Below are 7,517 nucleotides of genomic sequence, written 5' to 3' on the forward strand. Positions count from 1 at the left end.
ATATGCACTACTATATATATCATATACTCGTAAAGTATATATATATTAGTAAATATATAGTAAATCCTAAAAACTGTTTAATATGCACGTAAGTAAATGTAATATAAATAACTTAATAAATTTAGGTTGTCAACATTAATTTAAAATTGTGTTATAATGGAGATCTCAATTTGAATCAAAATACGGTAATTGTGATTATCATTTATGCCATAATCGAGCAGCCCTAATTTTAGTCGTTTGTTATTTATCTTTAAAGGTTCACATTTATGCAACTAACAGTTATTAATAAATTATGTTTTCATATGTACTTTTGCTGGCTTTGTTTAAGTGATATCAGTTGATCCAGCCTTTCATATATTCCACAGTAAATACGTAAAAATATGTATGATTTGTGCTGATATTATTCCGGATTGATATCGGTATCGGAAAATTCTGAATGGTGCAGTATCGGAAATTATATTGGAACTGAAAAAATGGCATTGGGACATCCATAGTTATTTTATGGTTTGTTTTGTTAATGCATCAGAATGTGATTTTTCTCTTTTTTATTTTTTATTTTAGTTGAACAGAAAAATGCTTGAACTCGATGATTTATCAAGTTGTGCCAGTAGCGGGGACGAGTATGTTCCAGGACCTGAAAGCGACAGCACTGAAGACAGTGACGAGGCAGATTCTGTCAGTCAAACAGGATCAAAGGTTTCAAGAAAGTGATGTCAACCTCCTTTAGAGCAACAGTAGAACCAGTGAAAAACTACTCTGTTCCTGTTCCTGTTGTTGAAGAGACACCTGACAGCATCCCTGCATCTGAATCTGACAATCTAACTGACTCTCTCAGCACAGCAAATGCAGACAAAGTGTCTGCATCCAATGTAAAAGTTCTGAAATTAAGAAAGAGAGAAGATGGTGAAAGACTTTACTACAAGAGGTTCTGCTGTTGTTTCTGTCAGAAACCTTACAGCAAAATATCCCGACATCTCGAAGCCAAACACAAAGACAAGCCAGAAGTGGCAAAAGCAATGAAATTCCCTAAAGGGTCCAAGGAGAGAAGAATACAGCTTGACTTACTCTGAAATAAAGGAAACCACACTCACAACTCTAAAGTGATCCAAGAAGGTAAAGGTACTGTCATACCTCGACAGCAATCCAGCAAACGTACTCACGCCAAGGATTATGTCCACTGTATAAACTGTGAAGCCTATCTGAAAAGGAGGTCTCTCTGGAGGCACATGCAAAGATGCTACCTAAGTTAACAAGTGTCTGGTCTAAAGCCAGGTAAATCCAGAGTCCAAACCTTGTGTCAATATGCAGAGCCAGTACCAGCTAGTGTTAATAAGAACTTTTGGAAACTAGTGCTTAGCATGCATGATGACAAGGTTACAAATGTTATTCACAGTGAGAAAAGTATATTGAAATTTGGTGAACACTTGTATAACAAACATGGACATGATGGTACAAAACACGAGTACATTCGCCAAAAGATGCGCAAGACTGGACGATTGGTTCTGCAAGGGGAAAAAATGGATAGTTAGAGACTCTGTCCGATTTCTTCGTTCCAGCTAATTTCCCTCATGTAGTCTTTGCTGTCAGGAATGTTGAGACACATGTATACAAAACACCATCCTCGCCCTTAAGTTGGGACACAACCTGAAAATAATCGCTGTTGTCATGGAATGTGAGGCTATGATTGCTTGGGATGAAAAGACAATCCAAAATGTGCAAATGTTTAAACAAATCCACAAAAGAAAAATGGAGTGAGTGCTTATCCTCTCAGGCTCTGAGGACTTTAAAAGAAGCCAAATGGAATGCGCCACAACTCCTCACTTTTGCGGAAGATGTAAAAAAAATGAATGAGTTTTTAGAAAAGCAAAGAGTAGAATCTCGACGTATGCTAAAGGAAGAAGTTGCCTAGAAACATTGGACTAATCTTGCAAAAGTTACCTTATGCAAGGTCATCGCCTACAACCGTTCGAAGAGCGGGAGAAGTATCTAAAATGTCTATGAATGTCTTCACTCTGAGAGACATTTCTGCAACCCCCCCAGATGTGGAAATGGCTTTATTGGATTTTGAGAAGAAGCTCTGCAAGCATTTCCAGCATATGGAAATAAAGGGCAAATGTGAACGCAAGGTTCCGATTCTTCTTACCCTTGATATGGTGGAGTCTATGGAGCTGCTTGTTCAGACCCGTCGTCAATGTACGAGAATGCATACATGCTCAGCCGACCTGATGCACTCAGTTACTACAGAGGTTCTGATGTCATTCGCCTGATGGCACAGAGCTGTGAGGCCAGTCATCCAGGAGTGTTGTCGACAACAAAGCTGAGAAAGCACATGGCCACAATGTCAAAAGTACTCATTCTCAGAGATAATGAGATGGATAACCTTGCGGATTTTCTTGGACATGACATCAGAGTACATCGCCAGTATTACAGACTGCCAGAAGGAACCCTGCAACTGGCGAAGATAAGCAAGGTTTTAATGGCACTGGAACGGGGACAGCTTTCAAGTTTCAAGCGACAAAATCTAGATGAGATCAACATCGACCCTGAAGGTAACAGTTTAAAGATTTAGTTATAGTGTGAGTTTACTTTTTTCTAGCTTTAGTAGCCCACTAAAAGTTGTGTGTATGTTCTTTTATTTCCAGAAAAAATGTCTGACTCAGAAGATGAGCAAGATCTGCTGACGGAGGATCCAGCCGCTTCAGCCTTACCATCGTATCTATAAGGTATGAATAAGACAGTTCAGTGAATGTGATGAAAGACACCCGTTTAAAATTTTTCTTGTAGATTTGTAAGACATGAAACTTTTCTATGGGGACCCTAAAGCCTGCAGCAGACTAGAGCAGTCTCCAAGCCCATTCTGTCTCTTGAGGTGAATATCGAACCGGTTTTATATGTTTCTCTTCGCGAGGCAAAAACCTGACAATGTTGGCTCTACATGACATGTGTGCCGAGCAAAAATATTCTAGTGGCCAATCAAAACGCGCTCTCAGCTCACGTGATTCTAACCCCGGCTTTCCACAGCAGCCGTCAGCAGCACGTTACTGCAGCAGCACGTCATAGCTGCTGATAGGAACCGCTGTGGTCAACAGAACCTTTTCCACTGGAGCCGTCGGCAGCCGTCAGCAGCGCGAGTCGGCCGCGTCTCAGGAGCAGCATGTCGCGGCCTTTACGCGCCGGTTCTATTTCCTACGCGCGACGCCTCTGAAACGGGTCAAGTTCGACATTTTTGGGGAAGGAAAGACAGGAAATCGGACGCGGAAATGGAGAGAAGCTCCCGAGATTTTCAGAATAAAGAACGTACTGCCTTCCGGTTGCTTTACTTTAAAAAAGGTTACTAACTGTGCGTCCCCGTGAGAAGTTATCACCTAGCTAGCGGTCTCCTTTGTTTTTCAGGTCCGTACTGGCGATTATAAAATGGACAGAACATAAAAACACAAACATTTAGGAGCCATGTTGTAGTTTTCTCCTGCTTGTTGTTGTGTTTACTGACGAAGTCACTCGTGTGACTTCGTGCTCTGTCGGTGACAGCTGCTCCCCTGCTGATTCGCGTCTCGTGCGAAGGGCCAAGCAGCAGCTTACGCGAGCAAGACGTGCTGCTGCAGTAACGTGCTGCTGACGGCTCCCGTGGAAACCCGGGGTAAGATAGCAGAGCGCTGCCTTCACAAGGTTAGCTATCTAGGCAGGTAGCTTGTAGTACTTTAACTGTTAATTGGGATTTACCCTTCCTGATTTTGCAGTAAAAGTCTGGTCCCTTGCATGTGGTTTGAGTGGACAAAGCCCCCTGCTGAGCAGGGTTACTCAATTAGATTTTACTGAGGGCCAAATTATGTTTATGTATTTAGCAGACGCTTTTGTCCAAAGCGACTTACAAGTGATAATCGGCATATTGCCCTTGAGGCTAACAACAACAATAACAACAACAACATTGACATAAGTCATGGAGAGTATGGAACAAGGAGTGGACAGTAGAGAGGGGGGACGGGTGCAGGGAGGGTGCTAGTTAAGAAGATGCTCTCTGAAGAGCAGGGTCTTCAGGAGTTTCTTGAAATTTGAAAAGGAAGCCGCAGTTCTTATGTCAAGCTTGCCATGTCAAGGGCTAAATAGTTTTTTTTTCACCTTTGGAGTATTGATACTTTTTATGGGTGGATATTGTTACGTACATTTTAAAAATATTTTTAATGTTTTTGTCAAGGTTTCCTTGAGAATTTGTTTTTATTCTTTAGATACTGAAGAGCCTGAAACTGCAGAGGATTTTGCTCCTGAGCTTTTGCCTCGTCCTTCATCCATTCAGCCATCAGGTATTTACAGAGTTATTGAGATAATAATTATATACTCATTTAGGAATAACATTCAAAGTGGGGGCATGTTTCCAAAAAAGTGCCCTGGTTTTCGCAAAGTAACTTTCATTTTCTACATACCAAGTGCTACGATGGTGCTAGATAAGCTATGCATGCTTTGAATTATCCTTGTCATAAAATGTATAACTGTCGTTCTGATTAATCAGGGGCGACCAAGAAAGGGACAGCTGGTGGTGAACAGAAAAAGCAGTGCATCATCAAAGGTAGAATTATTTTGTGTGATAGGGAAGAATATGTATTAAAAATAGCAATTGTGGAAAAGTTTTTCTTTTTTCACACTGCTCTACAGTTTTGTTGTAACAATTTTGTTTTTCTAGAAACAGCAGCTGTAAAGTCCACAGATACTGAAGAGCCTGGTGAAACAGCAGAGGATTCTGCTCCTCAGCCTCAGCCTACTCAGTCATCAGGTATGTTAAGGTAATGGAGATAATAACTGTATACTGATTTAGAAATCATGTTTAAAGTGCCTGTTTAAAAAACAAAACATTAGAAGTGTTTTGCAAAGTAACAGGTTTTCTACCTCTTAGGTCACACATATAAAATAGTATGTCATCCATGCTTTCGTTCTTTTTTAAACACAGAAACAGTTTTGTTTACCTGTTTGTAGCTACAAAAAAACTTTTGTTTGTAGCTGTTTGTGTTTAAAAAAGAACGAAAGCATGGATTTACAAAGACACAGCAAGAACACACCTAAGTATGTCATCCAGTTCTTTTGCCCAAATGCTTGACCATAATGTGCAATCCAATTCAAGAAAAATTCTCTAAAGAGTAGAGTATTTCTGTTTTTATCCCAAATTTAGAATAACTTTGGTCGTTTTGTATATACTATGCATTAATTATAAGACTATGCATGCTTTGAAATACCGTCTTGAAATATAACTATTGTGATCAATCAGGGGTGACCAAGAAAGGGAGAGCTGGTGGCGGTGGACAAAAAAGCATCACATCATCAATGGTACAATTTATTTTTCAGAGACATACATTTACACTGACCAAAAAAGTAAAGGTAAAACATAAACAGGCCCTTATATGTCTGAATGAATTATTAAATTCTTTGTCTGTTAACCCTCTGGGGTCCATGGACGTGTATACACGTCTTTTGAACGGGTCTGATTTGGGACATTGTAGCAGCAAGACTCCACCTCCCTGAGTTTGGGTTTCAATATAGCTTTAAAAAGGAGATTATAAACTACACCCCAGTTTTTAAATTTTGTTAATAGGCAACGTAAAAGCGGAGTTATGCTAAACTAAAAAACAACCTATTTTTAGACAATCTGATAACTTGTCAAAACAGCAGTTTAGTAATCCGTGAGAGGGAATGTGCTTGTGAACATAAAAACCCACAAAAACATGAGATCCTTTTGCTGTTGGTGGAAGTCTCACATATTCAATTGATAAAAAATATCATTATGTAGCTGAGAGAGAGGAAGGCTGCACACGTACCGAGATGTGTGCAAAAAGGAGCCGCTTTGCGGGGAAAGGAGTGGCGCGAACGGAGTAACAACAAACAATTAGACAGATATTGACGGTAAACTTCATATTTTGGAGCGATCCGGACAGATATATTGTCTCTGCAGTTTAGTAGGCTTTTATTAGGCTTATATAAAGGATGATGAGAAGGATAAATGTCCACCAGGCAGTTCAAATAGTACAGCTGTTCAGACCTCCGCTGCTTCAATTGCGTATTAAAGAAGAGAAACATTGAATAAATAAATATTTATTCATATTAGGGATAATCAACACAGTGCTAACACACTTATATTTTAAACTCACACCAGAGATGATAAAAGCCCTGAGAGAAACAATTACAAAAATCAGTTTTTCTCGTTTTTCAAGTAACTTAACATAAATTAAAATCGTAAACATATTTAAAGTGCAAACATGTCAATTGCAAACGTATTGTGCAAACATGAACTTGTTCAAAATACTATGTAGCTCCCAGTTGCTCATGTAGTGGATAGTTAAGCTCAAATAAGGCTCTGATGTGCAGCTGGACCAGAGATCGCTTGTGGTAGCAAATAACTGCGCATTCTGAATATTTTCTGCAACAAGTCTCTAAATAAAGTAAAATTTTCCAGTGCAGAGTGGAGACAACCCATAGAAGCACTGATTTGATCTCATTTCAGAGAAAAATAGAACAGGTTAGATGCACCTAATAAATAAAATTACTAACAAACTCAGGAATCTTTCTTTGCTTCCCTGTTCTGGTGCTGAAAACATCACTAATGCAGATAAAAGGAGATACACAGATGGATTATTTGGAGATTTATTATTTGGAGACTACATTTACTGCAGCTGGCAGAGGCAGAGATTGTTTCTATTGATACACAGATTTACAGAATCATTTTAAATGTTAATAGGGGAAGACTGCAGGAGGGAGCGGTAAAATACAGGGGGTCCCCAGCAAAAACAAGAAACTTTACGAGTCTGATGAAACCTGCTGGTTTTCCATCAGGCAGTCACGGGGCAGCTCCAACGACCCAGTGGCCGAGCTCAGTCCGGCTTGGCAGAGGGTGAACGAGCCGAGGCGACGTCGTGCTCTGCTTAAGAAGCGGTGTTATTTTCCTGCTTCAGAAGAAGCGTCCAACGTGTTTTTACGCTTTCTCCGAGACATGTCACGTCGCTAAGTTGTTAGCGCCGCGCGCTAAGGAAACCCTGCGTTCCTCTTCGGAACGAAAACCTCTTGTCGCTCTCAGCCGCGGCCGAAGCCATGTTTGTTCACACACAGGTGAAAACAAGCGGGGCACTAATATATTACTACGACTCACTCTAATTGGTTAAGGGTCAAACAAAGGCGTGCCATTCGCCTGGGGTAAGTTCCCTTTTCATTCAGAGGCAGAATTTCAACAGCAGAGCTGTGAATCGTGATAAAAAGGTCTCTCAAAAATGACAGACCGTCAGATCTGTAGATCGTAAAACGGTCTAAAATCGTCATATCGCCCAGCCCTACTTGGGGATGTCCCTCCATAGCTCAGCAAGCTCGGAGCTGGCGGAGGACCCCTGTCTGACTCGGGAGACATCCTAGGACTGACTTGGTTGCATCAAGGTTTTCCTACGAGCCACGTGCATTGGGGTCAACGACCCCTTGACATCTCAGATCCAAACAGGCATGACAAGATTGCGTCTGAAGTGGTTTTGATAAGTCAACTCTTTAGCTTA

The 7,517-nt window shown here is 40.6% G+C and overlaps 1 long non-coding RNA gene across 1 annotated transcript; it reads left to right on the forward strand.

The window, feature by feature from the left end:
* Window positions 1-4,227: 4,227 nt before the first annotated feature.
* LOC107395173 (uncharacterized) lies at window positions 4,228-4,808 on the forward strand. Its single transcript, XR_011516798.1, has 3 exons — window positions 4,228-4,298; window positions 4,505-4,561; window positions 4,676-4,808. It is a non-coding gene; the product is annotated as an uncharacterized lncRNA (long non-coding RNA).
* The last annotated feature ends 2,709 nt before the right edge of the window (window positions 4,809-7,517 follow it).

The sequence above is a fragment of the Nothobranchius furzeri genome, chromosome 16 (genome assembly GCF_043380555.1).
Source record: "Nothobranchius furzeri strain GRZ-AD chromosome 16, NfurGRZ-RIMD1, whole genome shotgun sequence".
Classification (NCBI taxonomy): domain Eukaryota; kingdom Metazoa; phylum Chordata; class Actinopteri; order Cyprinodontiformes; family Nothobranchiidae; genus Nothobranchius; species Nothobranchius furzeri.